The sequence below is a fragment of the Nyctereutes procyonoides genome, unplaced genomic scaffold, assembly GCF_905146905.1.
Source record: "Nyctereutes procyonoides isolate TBG_1078 unplaced genomic scaffold, NYPRO_anot_genome, whole genome shotgun sequence".
NCBI lineage: Eukaryota > Metazoa > Chordata > Mammalia > Carnivora > Canidae > Nyctereutes > Nyctereutes procyonoides.
The window spans coordinates 9,752,874-9,768,689 of NW_026575041.1; the positions used below are offsets into that span (position 1 = coordinate 9,752,874).

At 35.0% G+C, this 15,816-nt stretch overlaps 1 pseudogene; it reads left to right on the top strand.

Annotated features, from left to right (window-relative positions):
* Nucleotides 1–1,164: 1,164 nt before the first annotated feature.
* LOC129506593 (ubiquitin-conjugating enzyme E2 C-like) lies at nucleotides 1,165–8,608 on the top strand (annotated as a pseudogene).
* Nucleotides 8,609–15,816: the final 7,208 nt, after the last annotated feature.

Consider the following 15,816-nt stretch of genomic DNA (forward strand, 5'->3'; position numbering starts at 1 on the left):
CCAATTACATATATTCTTACAAGCTGAAAACCTTCTCCAGATATGTTCAGAGAGATGGAGATATATAGGAATAAAAGAATGAAAGGGACTCAGCATTGCTGTCTTTGAAGTGGGAGGAAGGGACAACGAGTCAAGAAGGCAAGTGGTTTTTTAAGAGCTAGAAAGGGTGAAAAAAAATAATAAATTCTCTCCTGAAGCCTACAGAATGCAATGCAGCCCTGCTTATGCCTTGATTTTAGCCCCTAAGGGCCATGACAGATTTCTTTCCTCCTGATAATAAATGAGTGTTATTTTAAGCCTCTAAATTTTTGTTAATTTGTTACACAGTGATAGAAGAGGCAGCATAATATAGGCAGCATCACTGAAAGTGTTTCCAGGAAATCTTATTAGGAGTTTAAAAGTAATAAATTCCTGTTGTAACCTTTAGGAATTATTTTGTCACAAATAATAAGACTGCCTGACAAATAGTGGCTTATATAAGACGTATATTTTTCTGATCTAATAAGAGGTTCAGAGGTAGAACTCTGGGCTAGAGGGGCTGTGCAAGGACGCAGGACCCTTCTATCTTTCTGTTCTACCATCCCAACAATTCTATTGCATGCTCATTGTCACAAGATGGCTATTTATGTGTCACGTCTATGTCCAAGACAGAAAAAAGAAAGAAAATAGAGGGAGCATGCCAACAAAGGAGGTCCTTCTTTCAAGAATATTCTGTCCAGAAGCTCTACCCATAAATTATGCTTAGGTTTCATTGGCCAGGACTGGCATATTTAGCCAACTCCTAGGTTAAAGGAAGTAGCAAAAGATAAGTATTTATCCATTTTATGCATAAATATGGAAGATATTTATTTTATGGAACCAGAGTTCTGATGGTAAGGAAGAAGTAGGAAACAAAAACTATTGGGAAACAATGCAGGTTTCTGAACTTCAGGACTTCTCAAAGCCTCTCATAAGTTAGTGTACATTGAGAGTCTCCAAGAAAGATATAGAGAACTTCCCGAACTTATCTGAATAAGGACAAATCAGTTTATTCATTTTCACATGGAGGAAGACCTCACCAGGACAGTATACAGCATTGCTTGCAAAGTAACCATTATAAGGAAAGAGTCATCAAAGGATTCTAAACAGGGAAAGAACTTGGTCCCATATGACTCTCATAGAAGGATGGCCATGGGCAATAGGAAGATATCTCCTTGTATATTCTACGCTTATGCCATATTCAAGGTGCAAGCTCAGCCCCAGGTACAAGAGGGGGACCAAATATTCACTAGTATTAGGTTAGGGCAGTAAATGCTTTAAAGTTATCAGAATCTTTTGTCTTAAAATGTATATAACAGTTCAACATTACAAGGAATTAACTGAATAATTAATTCAATCTCCAAAAAGCTAAAGAAATTAATTTTCTTTGTCTTATTTAGGTACATTGGAAAGCTTTTAGGAAGACAATAATCATGATTTTTTCCTGTAGAGTAGAAAATAACCATAGAGAACACTGAATGAATCTTAGTAGTACTGAGGAGAAAATTCACATCCAGAGGTTAGGCAACCCATCTATGACTCCACAGCTATCTAATGGTGACCTGAGGGCTAGAGTCCAGTTCTCTCATTACCCTGAACAGTGGTTTTCCTATTATTCAGTAGAATCACTGGACATTAAGCTTTTACCTGATGTAGGCATTATGTTTCAGGGAATGTATCAGAATGCAGTGTAGGTGTACATACAGACTCTCTTCCCTTCTATAAAGTTAAACTATCATCTTCCACTGCTTCAAAAAAGCTTAAATGAATGAGTTTTACAGATGTTTTTATGACTATGATAGGGTGCCACTTTATTCCAAAGATTTTCCTGCTTGGAGTTAAATAGAATCACTTAATTCAGTTAACTTGTGTGGACATAGTTATAAATTCAGTAACATATTTTAACATACCATGCTATGTTTATCCGCTATATATTTATTGAACACTAGTTAAGGGCAGAGCCCTTTGCAGAGCACTGAAGATACAATGTGTGGGATACATGGTTGTCCTCCAAAGAGATTTTACTTTGGGTAGAGACACAAAAATGATTTAGAAACCTGCAAGGCAAATAGGGATCAGAAAAAGGAATGGGATTTAGGCAGAGAATTAATCATAAAAACAATTGTGTTTACTACAGACTTGGTAGGAATCAAAGGCCCTCCAGACCTCAAAATTACATCACTGGAACTCAAGAAGTCCCAAGGGAGCAGGGGAAGAAGAAAGAAGAGGAGGAAAAGAAAGGGGAGAGGAGGGGGATGAAGAAGAAGAGGACGAAAAAAATGATTCCTCCTCTCCCCCAGCTGCCCTACTTTTGTGTGCTCCTAGTATCCTAGGCACAGCCTGACCTTGCCATTGTTTTAATACTTTGTAATACTCTGTTTGTCAGTGTGTTCTACCAAAAAGTTTTTTGATCCCTTGTAGGTAATTAACCAACGGCTCTTCAGTCCTTATCTTTTCTATTCCAAGCAGGGTGCCAGGCATAAAGTAAGTACTGTGTCACTATTAATTAAATGAATTATTAAAGCATGAAAATATTTCAGTAGAGGAAATTATTCCTTCTCATTACTTGTATTCCTACGAATGTAATACTTACTCATTAGCTGTCTCTGAGTTTGAGTTTGCATTATATCCCTTGGCACCATCTGATTCAGCAGCAGGGTAAGTCAGAGAATTACATGCAAACTCAGGTTCATCCTGACTTTCAGTGACCCACAACAGCCAGAGTCTTTCTTTCCAAAGAACCTCTAGTAGAACTATTGATTTTAGTTAATAACAATGTATCAGCATTGGTTCCTCAGTCTTAACAAATGCACTACTCCATGTGAAATTTTAATAATAGAGAAAATTGTGGGGAGCTGCTCAATTTACTATAAACCTAGAACTGCTCTAAAAATAAAAGTCTATTAATTTAAAAAATATCTAGTGTACATATGCTTGATTCTGATCTAAAAACTTCAGTATGTTGAATTTTGTGAATGTGGTATATTTAAACTACAAGTTTCTAAACCAGTGAATTAGGTATCTTAAATTTGACTATATAAAATGTTGTACTTTGTGACAATAGCATATTTTTGTTGTTACTAGAGTAGTTGAAAAACAAGTACAACTGGTAATAAGTTTAAAATGATATATATGCCCATATAATCTTTATAGCTTAAAGTAGGCACTGGTGCTTCCCTTTTACAGTTGAGAAAACAGGCTCAGAGATCTGAGGCCAAACATTACACAACCAGCAAGCAGCAAGTCAAAATTCAAACCTAGGCATTTTTCTTAACATCCATGTTGTTTTTAACAATATAAAGCATATATAAATAAATAAATACAGGAAATTGGGGCCTAACTCTTCAGTTACTTGATAGCCAGGCTTGCATCTACCCTGTACCAGTGAACCATCTATGTCCTCAAAACTGACTTATTTATTAAACAATATTCTGACAAAAGGTCACCATTTAAATAAGGAAAGCAATAAAGCAATGGACATATTTCAGGATGAAATACTATTTGTTCATTCCCTTTGATTTATTCATAGTAATTTCTAACTAATGTTTATACTAGAGAGAATTCCCAAGCAAGCAGCTATGATTCTAGGAGTGCTTAGCCAGCTCATCACCCTCAGCTCAGCACAGAGCTCTAAATGTTACAGGGGTGATGACACACAGATGGATTATCCAGGTGAGATTGCAACAGAGTGTCTTATAGAAAGTATAAGACTTTCTTCCTCCTAACTTCAGATATGACATTTTGGGCATATCAAAACTTTCCGTACTTAGTGCAATACATGTGTATGGTAGCCCATGTATCCCCCAGGTTCATTTGTACTGGTTTTTGCCTGTGTGCTCTTTAAGGCCTGGGAATGTCTTCACTAGTATGTAAGTACTAGTGCCTCAAGTATTGCTGAAAGAATTTCACCATGACTGAGAAAATGGGAAAATCAAAGCAAAACAAGACAACACAGTAATGACAATGCAGAGATAGTCCCAGGAGAAACAACATTTTACATTTTTAGGTTAAAAAATGTTGCAATTCCAACTTTATGAAAATTGAAGCTTTCTTTTTTTTAAAAGATTTTATTTATTTATTCATGAGAGACACAGAGAGAGAGAGACAGAGAGAGAGAGAGGCGCAGAGACATAGGCAGAGGGAGAAGCAGGCTCCATGGAGGGAGCCCAATGTGGGACTCGAACCTGGGACTCTGGGATCATGCCCTGGGCCAAAAGCAGGTGCTAAACTGCTGAGCTACCCAGGGATCCCAAAATTGAAGCTTTCTTTGTAGTCTATTTTATGTTATTTTATTTTATTAATTTCTTCCCTATTCATGGCATTGCAAAGCAATTATGGAAATGACATATATAATTTATAGTCAACAGATCCTAATAAATACTTGGAATTTTTGTGGTTAACACTAAGATAAAATATAAATTTCCTTTTTGTATTGAAGTAAGAATCTAAAAAAAAAAAGAGTCTGTTAGTATTATTGCTAAATACATTCTACAGTAGAATTTGAGATCTAGATTCAGAGCTCTGTACCTTCTCCCATATATTTTTATTTTATTTTTTATTTAAATTCAATTTAGTTAAAATACAGCGTATTATTAGTTTCAGGGGTAGAATTTAGTGATTCATCCATTGCATATAATTCTTATATACCCAGTGCTCATTACATCAAGTGCCCTCCTTAATTAAGCCCATCACCCACTAACACCATCCCCTGCTACCCTCCAGCAATTCTTTCCTATAGTTAAGAGTCTCTTATGATTTGCCTCCCTCTCTGCTTTTATCTTATTTTCTTTTCCTATACTTCTGAATAAGAATTCCTCAGGTAAATCATTTAAACTCTGGCAGTTGGAACTTCGTTTTCTCACTTTAAAATTCATATAATATTGTAACTTACTGGGATCCCTGGGTGGCGCAGCAGTTTGGCGCCTGCCTTTGGCCCAGGGCGCGATCCTGGAGACCCGGGATCGAATCCCATGTCAGGCTCCCGGTGCATGGAGCCTGCTTCTCCCTCTGCCTGTGTCTCTGCCTCTCTCTCTCTCTCTCTCTCTGTGACTATCATAAATAAATAAAAAAAAAAATTAAAAAAAAAATATTGTAACTTACTGTTTTGAGAAAATATCCAAACCCAGTATCCTAACATTCAAAATCAATTTGTATCCACCTGCTTTCTCCATACTGACCACATTTCTCTATGTGTTACCTCACTCTCAGACCCCAACAAGCCAAGAACAGCCGGTTGTACATGCTCTTGCACATCCATTGCCCTATAGCTCAGCTTCCATGAAGACTGTCTCACTCCCTGCCTTCTTGCCCTAAATGTTCTATCTGCTAGCCATTCTTTTTTATTGGCCAAATGACTTCATTTCCTTTGTCTTTCAAAACATGCCTCTCAGAAATACCTCCTCTGTAAACTCTTTCTCCTTTGATATTTATGTTTAAGTAGACATACTTAGCTGCCTACTTTGCACTCATTCTCTGCTTTTGCCTTCCTAACAACACTCATTTTGTCCTCTTAAATTTCTGGTTTTTCCAATTGCCATTCCTTGTTATTTCAAATGAGGCTGTTTGAGTCAGAGGTAGGAGGAAGAGATCTCAGCTGAGAACATGATATTCTACATCTGCTTTAGAAGGTCATGAGGGGCACTGGTCTGGATTACTGGAGTCACAGAGACCTAGGTTCAAATCTCAACTCTACTATTTATTGGCTGTGAAGTCTCTAACAAGTTTACTTTCCTGAGTTCTAGTTGTCTACCATTACAATGAAGATTGTATTGTCACTTTTATAAGATTATTATAAGAAATAATTTTACTAAAGGCCTAGAATTGTTCTAGGCTCATAAAAAGAGAGATCTTATACATGGAGGTATGGATAAACACTCTTCTGTGTAGACTACTGGAAGTATTTTCAATAAAATCCCTGAATCTTAGATCTTTTAGCTTTTGCCTATCAATTTTTACATTGCTGCTTAGTCATTTATGTATCTGACATATAGACAGATATAAAAGTATACCATATATGTATATATTATATATAAAGTGATATATATAGATATCCATATATATGGATATATATGGTCATCTCTTTCTTCCTCCTTCTCTCTCTATAAATATACACATATATTTATACATATTTATATATTTATATTTATATAACCATAAAATGGAGAGGGTACAGAGAAGTGTACTGTAGTATATGAAGCTCCAGCTCTGGATGGATGGGGTTTAAATTACAATTATCTATGGCATCTGTTAGCAGGATGGCCTCAAGCAAGAAACCTAAGACTTCTGAACCTTTTTTCTTTCAAAAGGTTAAGAAAATAGAATGTACCAGTCTGAGTTATTTCTAGGATTTAAGGTTAAAATCTATGTGCCATGTACCTGTGGGTATGTATAGGTGTGTGGTGTATTTCTCCTAGGAAAAACAGTTCAGTATTCACTACTTCAGCATTTGTGATGACCTCCTGTAACTACCACAAACAACCAGAATATATATACACATACATTAATTGCTCTGAGGACATTATTCACCTTTATCTATGCCACTGTATTCAGACAATGTCTATTGTGCAGTAAGGATGCAATTCATTTTTGTGGAAAAAAGCAAAAGAAAATTAGAGGAATGGAGAGAAGTTAGAACGGACAGCAGGGACTGAATGGAAGATGACTGCATGAAAGATGGCTCTGAAACTCATCACAGGTTGACATGTGGCTAATGACTCTTTTCCCGTCAAATTTGACTGCCAGGTTTTCATGGAAATGTTCCTTTTTAATACCTTTCATGCTTGGTATCCTGACTCACTGTCACTTTTCCTGAATGCCAAACATACCTCCACGTACTTTCATTTTTCTTCTTAAAATATTTGCACCATTTATAGCATCACCTTTTTGGTCTCAGTCATCTGTTTTTCTAGTTATGACAAGCTCTTGCTAAATCTGTAAATGAGCTCAGAAGATTCCTTCCTTCAGGATAATTCTTCATCTTTCTCCCCCTGCCTTGCACTTCATGCTAGAATTGCTTGTGCTCTGTCTACACATTATTTTTCTTTTCAAGCAAGCAGAGCAAGAGACCAAAGGAGCAATTTAACAGGAAGAAGTAAAGCCATTTTGTGATCTATTGGAAATCTTTGACTAAAACTGATAGTAATAATAATTCCATGAGTAAAATGACAGAGACATGCTGGGTATCATACTGGACCTTTTATATACTGTTACGGGCTGAATTGTATCCTCACAAAATTCATATGTTGAAGCCCTAACCTCTAGTACTTCAAAATGTGACAGTATTTGGAGATAGAGTCTTTAAAAAGGTAATTAAGATAAAATGAGGTTCTAAGGGTAGGGTCTAACGTAATATCCTGGGATATTACGTCCTTAGGAAGAGGAGACAAGGCCACGGTCATGCACAGAGAAAAGATCATGGGAAAAAAGATGGAGATGATGGTCATTTAAAAGCCAAGGAAAGATATTTTAGAAGAAATCAACTCTGTTGACACCTTGATCTTAGAATTCTAGTCTCCAGAACTATGAGGAAATAAATTTTTGTTGTTTAAGCTGGCAGGTTGTGGTACTTTGTTATAGCGGCCCTGGAAAACTAATACCTACACTTCATTCTATTTGTTTCCCACAGCATCCTATAAAGAACAAATAAATATCATTCTCCTCTTTTTATAGAAGGTGAAAGTAAGGTTCAAAAATAACATTTGAAGGATGCCATTTGAAGTGGAAAATCAACCAACTGATGAATGTGATTAAATAGAAACTAGAGGCAACAAGAATCTGAAACAAGAGGTTTACAGTCTGATACTCACATTTTAAATATGCATTCTAGTTCTCTGTGTTATTTACTAAACTGATTTTAATTGCCTATTTTGTGCCAGGCTTTGTCATCTGCGATGAGGATTCAGAGAGAAACATAACACAGTTCTTGCCCTACATAAACTCTTGGCCTTTTAGAGATCATGTGTACAAAATACATTCATTCATTCAAATATTGTCTAGAATATATTCCCTACATCTAATTGTCACAAGTCTAGACACAGGCATGAGTCATTGCTGAGAAGGCAAAGCCTTACAAGTGGACAGGCGGGCCCACAGCCCAATACTTGCAGTCATGCTTCCTATGTTCCCATGTCCCTGCCATCACCTCCCAGTTGGCTTCTCAGAATCGTGACCCAGCCTCTACCAGCATTGCCACCACCCACAAAGGAGCCAAGCCCAGCCAGAGCACTGCCCACTCGATGGGCAGGAGGCTACAGTAGGAGCTGATAATCATCATGATGTCTGGCAACAAAGGAATTTACAAATTCCCTGAATCAGACAACATTTTCAAATGGATAGGGATCATCCATGGAGCAGCTGGCACAGTATATGAAGATCTGAGGTATAATCTCTCCCTGGAGTTCCCTGGTGGCTACCCTTAAAACCCATCCATGGTATAGTTCCTCGCATCCTGCTACCATTCCAACATGCACACCCAGGGTGACATCTACCTAGACATCTTGGAGGACAAGTGGTCTACCCTACATAACTATCAGGACCATCCTGCTATCCATCTGGAGCCTGCTAGGAGAGCCCAACACTGATAACCCTTTGAACACACAAGGTGCTGAATTCTGGGGGAAAAAAGCCCCACAACCTTTAAAAAGTATCTGTAAGAAACCTACTCAAAGCAGGTCTCCAGCCAAGAATCCTAACTTGTCCAGCTTCTCTCCTTGTGTTGTCTCTTGAACTCTTCCTTAGATGGTCTGTCCTTTCCTTTATGTCTGTATAGAACTGTATCTTAAGCTGTGGTGTCATTTTTGTTTTTTGTTTTTTTAAATCAAGGTTTCAGTTGAACCCTTGTGATAAATATATTAAATAGATACATTCTGGAATTTTATTTACCCCAAACTAATCAAATAAAAGGCTTTACAGATAAAATGACTCATCTGAGCCTTGAAGCATGAGGTGGTCTGACAGAGAACAATGGCCAATAGGAGTCAAGGACCTAAGTTATTGTTTAGTCACTACCTGGGCAAATAAGCAGTTAACCAGAGAAGTGTGAACTGAGGCACCCCTGAGCCCTTTCAGTTTTCCATCCAGACTAGCCTTGTTATGACATGTTGCTCCCCTGAACACAGCATGGCTACTGCTTCCAGCAGAGTTACCTGCAAATAGTGAAAACTCTGTCAATCCTGATGATAGACTGACTAACTGAACAACTGGCTTATACTTGCCCATTTATTTTTAATCTGAGCTGATAATACTACCAAGCTCTTCCCTTGGGAATGTATATGAAGATAAATGAGGTAATTTATGCCATAGGGTTCTGAACTCCTTAGAAGAAAAATGTTACAATAAATTTACAGTTATATTATATATTCTTTAATAAATATTTGATTGGATATGCATAGAATATCTATGATCCCTTAAGAGATTTAGAGGAAGATAGCCAAGAAAAGACCTATAAGCCTTAAACTGCCAAAACCCCAGAAGATGATTTAAGCAATGCAATAAGTAAGTAGGTTGACCTATTTCTCATTTTAAGGGCAGAAATAAAATTACCATTCCTATGCAGAAAAAGGCTTCCTTCCATGGTATGTATGAGCAATATTAGGACCAAGCTTTCTCTTTCTTTAGAAACATTTCTGAGTTTAGTATGAAAGAAGCTCAGACAAATACAAAAATAAAACCATGGAAAGTAATTATAGTAGCAGATCCTTGACTAACAAATCAAGTCCCTTTTATGTTGTCCCTCAATCAGGGTACATTGTGAAAAAGGCAAGGGCCTTGAAGTCATAATGACTGGTGTTCCATTCCTTTCTCTTCCAATTATAGGCCTTCTGACCTTGACAAGAGAGTTACACTCTCTGTGCTTTGGTTTGCTCATCCATAAAATAAAGACATTAATAGGCAAAGTACAGATTTATTGTGAGCACCCAATAAAATAATTTTTCAAACACCTAGAGCTCCAGCCAAGGTATAGCAGATAGTTGCCAAATGTTATACATTGTGCTTTCCACCAAATGCACAGTTTCTAACAGCCATGGCATTAAACTAAACCTAAGGACTTTAATGACAATATAGTAATGATGTTAATATCTTATTTAATTCTCAGTAACCTCCTATAGCAGATATTCTAGTACTATTACTATTTTACAGATGAGAAACTGGGCTTTAGAGAGGTTAAGGGACTCACCAGATTCAGAATGTTTATAAATGGCAGGTGTGGGACTTCACACCAAAATTAGTATAGAAGACTATGCTTTAAAGTAAATCTACCACCCCAAATAAAATATGTCACCACCAGGAGCAACTGTGTGCATGTGTGTGTAACTCAACTCAAGCAACCATTTAGTCTAGTTCCTGTTGAATGATAATGATATTGATTGTATCTCACAGTTCTTTAACATATATAAGTTGTTTTGCTTTTTGGTTGGTTGGTTGGTTGGTTGGTTTTGCTTTTTGATTGGTTGGTTGGTTTCAGGGGTTTTCTTTTGTTCAAGGCAAGCTTAAGAAAAAGAAGTGAAGAAATCACTTTCCCCATCTTGTAATGGATAAAAGTGATTCTCAGAGAATAAGTAACTCTACCTTTATTTTTATATATATACCTATACTAAAACAATGTTGTTTTGGTTTTGATTAACATCTTTCAACTTTTTAACATCTCTTAACTACCCAATCTCTGTGATGAATTAGCAATTGTGAAAGTATTCCATAATCTCACTCACGAGCGAGATAACTAGTGTTTTACATATATATATAACTAGTGTTTTACATATATATATATATGTATATGTATATAGAATATAAGAGACAAACAAATTAAATATAGAAAAAGAGCAAAGCTCAGGAGTTAATAAGAGAAAACTATGAGGAAAAGATGTGTATAGGATGCAGGCCTTTAGTCCAGTATAGACAGCTTTCTAGACACAGCTCTACCACCATCTCCTGTTTCCACTTTTTTTTTTCTTGAATATACCAAAAGAGACATATTCTCCCATAGGGAGAGAGTAAGAGCAAAATTTTCAGGAGACAGATGTGCTTGCAAAATTTTATGTGACCTGAACATTTCCAAATACCTCAAAGATCACTGACAGACTTTGTGGGAGCGCCGGAAATATAGGTGTATCATGTTTTCTTCTCAATTGTGTCTCTAGTAACTGGAGAGATACACTGATGGTGGGGTATGGAAGATATCTATGGAAAAGGAAACTTGCCTTTTCTCCCCCAAAATGTTTCTCAGTTCTAAAAAATGTAACTAGTTATTACCAATAACTAAATATTAATACCCTAAACATCTCTATCCTTTTTACTTGTGTGGGAAAAATAGAAGCAGATTCCAACAATTTAGATTCAGATAACCTATTAATGAAAAGAAATATGAAGTCGAGTTTAAAACATAATTAAAGAAAATTATATTTTATATAATATATATTATATAATATATAATATTTTACAGAATATAAAAAATAATATATGTAGTTATGGTTCAAAGTTTGATTAGAATAGGCATAGGAACAGGTTGATGTATCTGTGAAAATCACCTTTTTTATTCAGTATGATTTTCTGGCAGTGAACACATGTTTTATAAATTCTAAGATGTATATTTTTATTTTTTAACACTTCCGAATACTTGGGATATATCTTAAAATTGATGGCATGAATTGGCTTAATTGGCAACATTTTTAATGATACATCAAATAGCAGTGAATCTTAAAACCTGTAGTATCTTAGAGTCAATGACTCATTTTAATAAACATATAGTGGATGAGCATTTGAATGACACAGAAAGAGAAACTCTTACAATTCATTGCAAAATTTCAGCCAATAATTCTCAAACTTACAAATATGTAAGAATCATCTGGGGGGCTTAATATGATACAAACTGCTACCTCCCCTCCCCCTGACAGAGTTTCAGTTTCTGTACTTCTTTATTTGATGCCACTGGTCTGAGAACCACTGCTCTGGGTCATTTAAGAAAAAAAAGTTTATTTTATTTTTTCATCTCAGTTTTTTACTGCTACTAATTTAAAATTTTCAGTTTGACTTTTATGGTATCACACCTAAAAAATTATGATTGCCTTCTATGTTCTCTGTGTACTGCCATGATTTCCTCATTCAGAACCATCTTGTTTAGAAATAACAGAGTTATCATTTGTTAGTATCTCCCTCTTCAAAACACACACACACACATGCTTAGTTTATAAATGAAGCCTATTCACAGGTCTTAATCTTCCAGATCTAATCTAATTCCCTAAATGCTCTGTCCATGTATTCAGCCCAAGAAACTTTTATCAACTGGTTTCCCAATATGCCAACTTCTTTTACAACCAGATGCCTTTGCCATTACTTGTTGCTCACCTAAAAGGTGAAGGCCTTAGTCCAGTATAGACAGCTTTCTAGACACAGCTCTACCACCATCTCCTGTTTCCACTTTTTTTTTTCTTGAATATATCAAAAGAGACATTACTTCACTGGCATTATCATATATTGCATATTACATAATCATTACGTGAGTGGGCTTAGTTCTTAGCTCATCTAGTATGATCATCTTACACTGAAATAATATCTCATTTTATATTATTTTTCCTTGAATGATTAACATAATTCCTGTCACATAGTTAGGACTCAAAGAATGATGTTAAATGGAAGTATATGTGAAATTAAGCTACATTTCCAGTTAAACTGGTGTTTTCAGACTAATATATAAATGGTCAATATATATGTTTGGTTCTATTGGACTCAACAAAAGGTTACTAAACATTATATGGAATTTATTATCTAAGGCATCAAAAAGAATAGAGATGGAAAATATACAGGATCAATTTGGCAGTACATATATTCATTGAACACCTATAACTTGTTACATACATCTAAAAAACTCTCAGAGTAAAAGGCTAACAATACTCTACACCAAGGGGCAATGTTTTGCAGAAGCCTGTGAAAATATTCTATTGAGTTAGAGCCTCAATATTGCTCCTTATAGTATTCCGCTGAGGTTTAAACAAAGAGCTATCCAAAAAGAATTAAATCACACTCACTGGGGCCAGAGGAAAGATGGTCCCCTCCAGACATGAAAGGAGGCAAGTGCATTCAGAAATAAATGACTTTACATAGACGCACAGGCCTCTTGAGGATGGAGTAGGCACTTCTGCTGGAAAGCTCTCAGACTAAATCAGACAGCAAAAGGTCATGACTGACAAAAAGGGAATCTCTTCTAACTTCATTTTTTTTTTACATTTGTCAACCTTAATAAGAAACTACTTCAAGCCTCTTAGTGACTCAGTTTCAAATGTAAATTGAAGACAAATAGGCCAAGACAGTGTTATGGTTCAGAAATTTTGGTAAACACATATTTAGCTTTCATATCAGCACTCTTAATTAAGTAATTTTAAAGTATTTTATTTGAAAACTCAAAGAGGAAAAAAGGAAACATCCTAAGGCACATTATCTGCTTGTTCTAGTATCTATTGAGATTCCAATATGAACTTTATATGGCAGAAGTTATCAAGTAGCAAGAAGAAAGGGGAAATTTCATGGATATGGAAAATTCTAGACATACAGTTTTCTAATTTATATTGACCTAATTAACCTTTTAGAAATCATTACTTGTTTAATCCATATCAGACAAAATCTTATTTACTGATACAAAACTGAGATTCAGAAAAGTCACACAGCCAACGCAAAGTCTAAGCGTACATACTCAAACTCATGTCTTCCAGCTGTGCATTCTGTTTATATGTCTGTCACTCACCCTTCTAAGTGCTAAGCATCACTTTTCTGGATGTCTTGCATTACTTATTTTTAAATCTCTGTTTCTTTGATTAGGCACACTAAATATTTCATTTGAAGAAATGCATTCTTACCAGGTTTCCAAAAGACATTCTTCTGCGAATGTTCTATGTTACATTTGGAGGTGATTTTAGTCCTCCTGCATTCAATTATTTAAATTATTGTTGCAAAACCTACTCTACCCTTGGTAAATAAATCTCTGCTAAAAATAATTTTAAAGTCAGAGAAATCTGAATGTGAAATGGTATTGCTAAATACTCCCAATAGGAAACATCGAAGTCAGAAAAATTAAATTTTTATCTATCCCTTCATCTTAGCTCTCCATTCAAAATTAAATGCAACTATAAATTGTTCCAGGTAAAGTGAATGTTTTACTCTTACTTTTTTTCTAAAGGACAAAATTAAAAGTATGAAATAAAAATTAATTCAGCTGAAAAGTCATCACTTCTATTTGGCTTTCTCACTTAGAAAAGATAGATTTTTAGTGGTAAAGTGAACTGCTCTACAATCTTTTGATGAAAAGCAATATCATCTCAGTTTTAGGCATGGTTTCTGGAATTATTTAATTTCCATGAAATTAATTTTGTTCCTCATGTTAGAACTTATAAGAGGTTGACCTTAAAACCCCTCAATTTTCTATTTATGTCAAGAATAAAACATAATTCGATGGGTGCTCTAATCTTCCACAGTAGGAGACCTTTTATTGCACAGCTCTGAACATATTTGGGGTGCAATATTGACTTTGAATAGAAGTTCTAGTCTTTGATTACTGGGATTCGAATTCAATTCTATCACTTCCTTTGTGTGACCTTTGCAGGAAGGGACTGAATCTCTCTGTGCCTCACTTTCTCAACCTGTAAAATGGAGAGAGTTATAATAGTACCTATCAACATAGAACTAAAAAAGATAATCATTTTAAGCATAATTTTCAAAATAATATATGTAATGTAAATAGAATCTGCCTATCATCCAATCACTCAGAGAAGTCCTTAATAAATGGTTCCTAGTATTGGTGGATAGCATTTATCTGCATATCTAAGATTCTAGTATTATCCAGATCTTGATTTCTTCATTCATCCAGCAAATGTGAATAAGTTTTGGACTAAGTGGTGAAAATGTCCAACAAAATGCAGTTCCTGACCTCAGGGAGTTTATAAATCTTAATGAATGACAAACTAGAGGCAATAATTCCGTTTGTGAACTTTTATTTTTCCATTTATAAAATAAATGATTTATCTATATTATCTTACTCTCTTTATCTTCTAAAGGGCTAAATTTTATGAATTAAGTTGATTTGTAAGGAACTTGTTGTAACATTGTCTATCATTAATCTAACCTCTGAGAATAAATGCAAACATGAGTGTGAAAATGGTTTCAAAGATATTCCTTCCTATAAGTAGTAGCAGACTTATCATGACTAAAAAATTTTATTTCTTTAATGATTTTTGTTTTATTTTTCAACTTAAATATTAAATATTTAATATGTAAATATTAAACAACACACTACTGCACAAGCAATGGGCCAAGTAAGAAATCAAATGGCTAATCAAAATACATCTCAAAGAAAAGAAAATGCAGTATTCCAAATCCTATGGGATGCAGCAAAAGCAAATATTAGAGTGAAATTTATGCTATAAATGCTTTTATTAAGAAAAAAAAGTTCAAATTAATAACATTATACCACAAGGAACTAGAAAAAAAGAATAAAGTTAGCTGAAATTTAGTAGAGGAAGGATATAACAAAGAAAAATCAGAAATAAATAAGACAGCAGAATAAATAACACAACACTGAAAGTAATCACAAGGTTTCCCAAAAAAAATAGTTAAAGCATTTCCAATTTTGTCTGTTAACAAAGAAAAAAAACAAAGACTCAAAAACCAATTTAAGAAATGAAAGAAGAAACCAAAGAGAAAACAATACAACAGATAACCATAGAAATAGTGTGATAATAGATTGCTATATACAATTATATAGCAACAAATGTTTTTTGTTTAAATCCACAATTGAAATTTAATTACACCTACTAT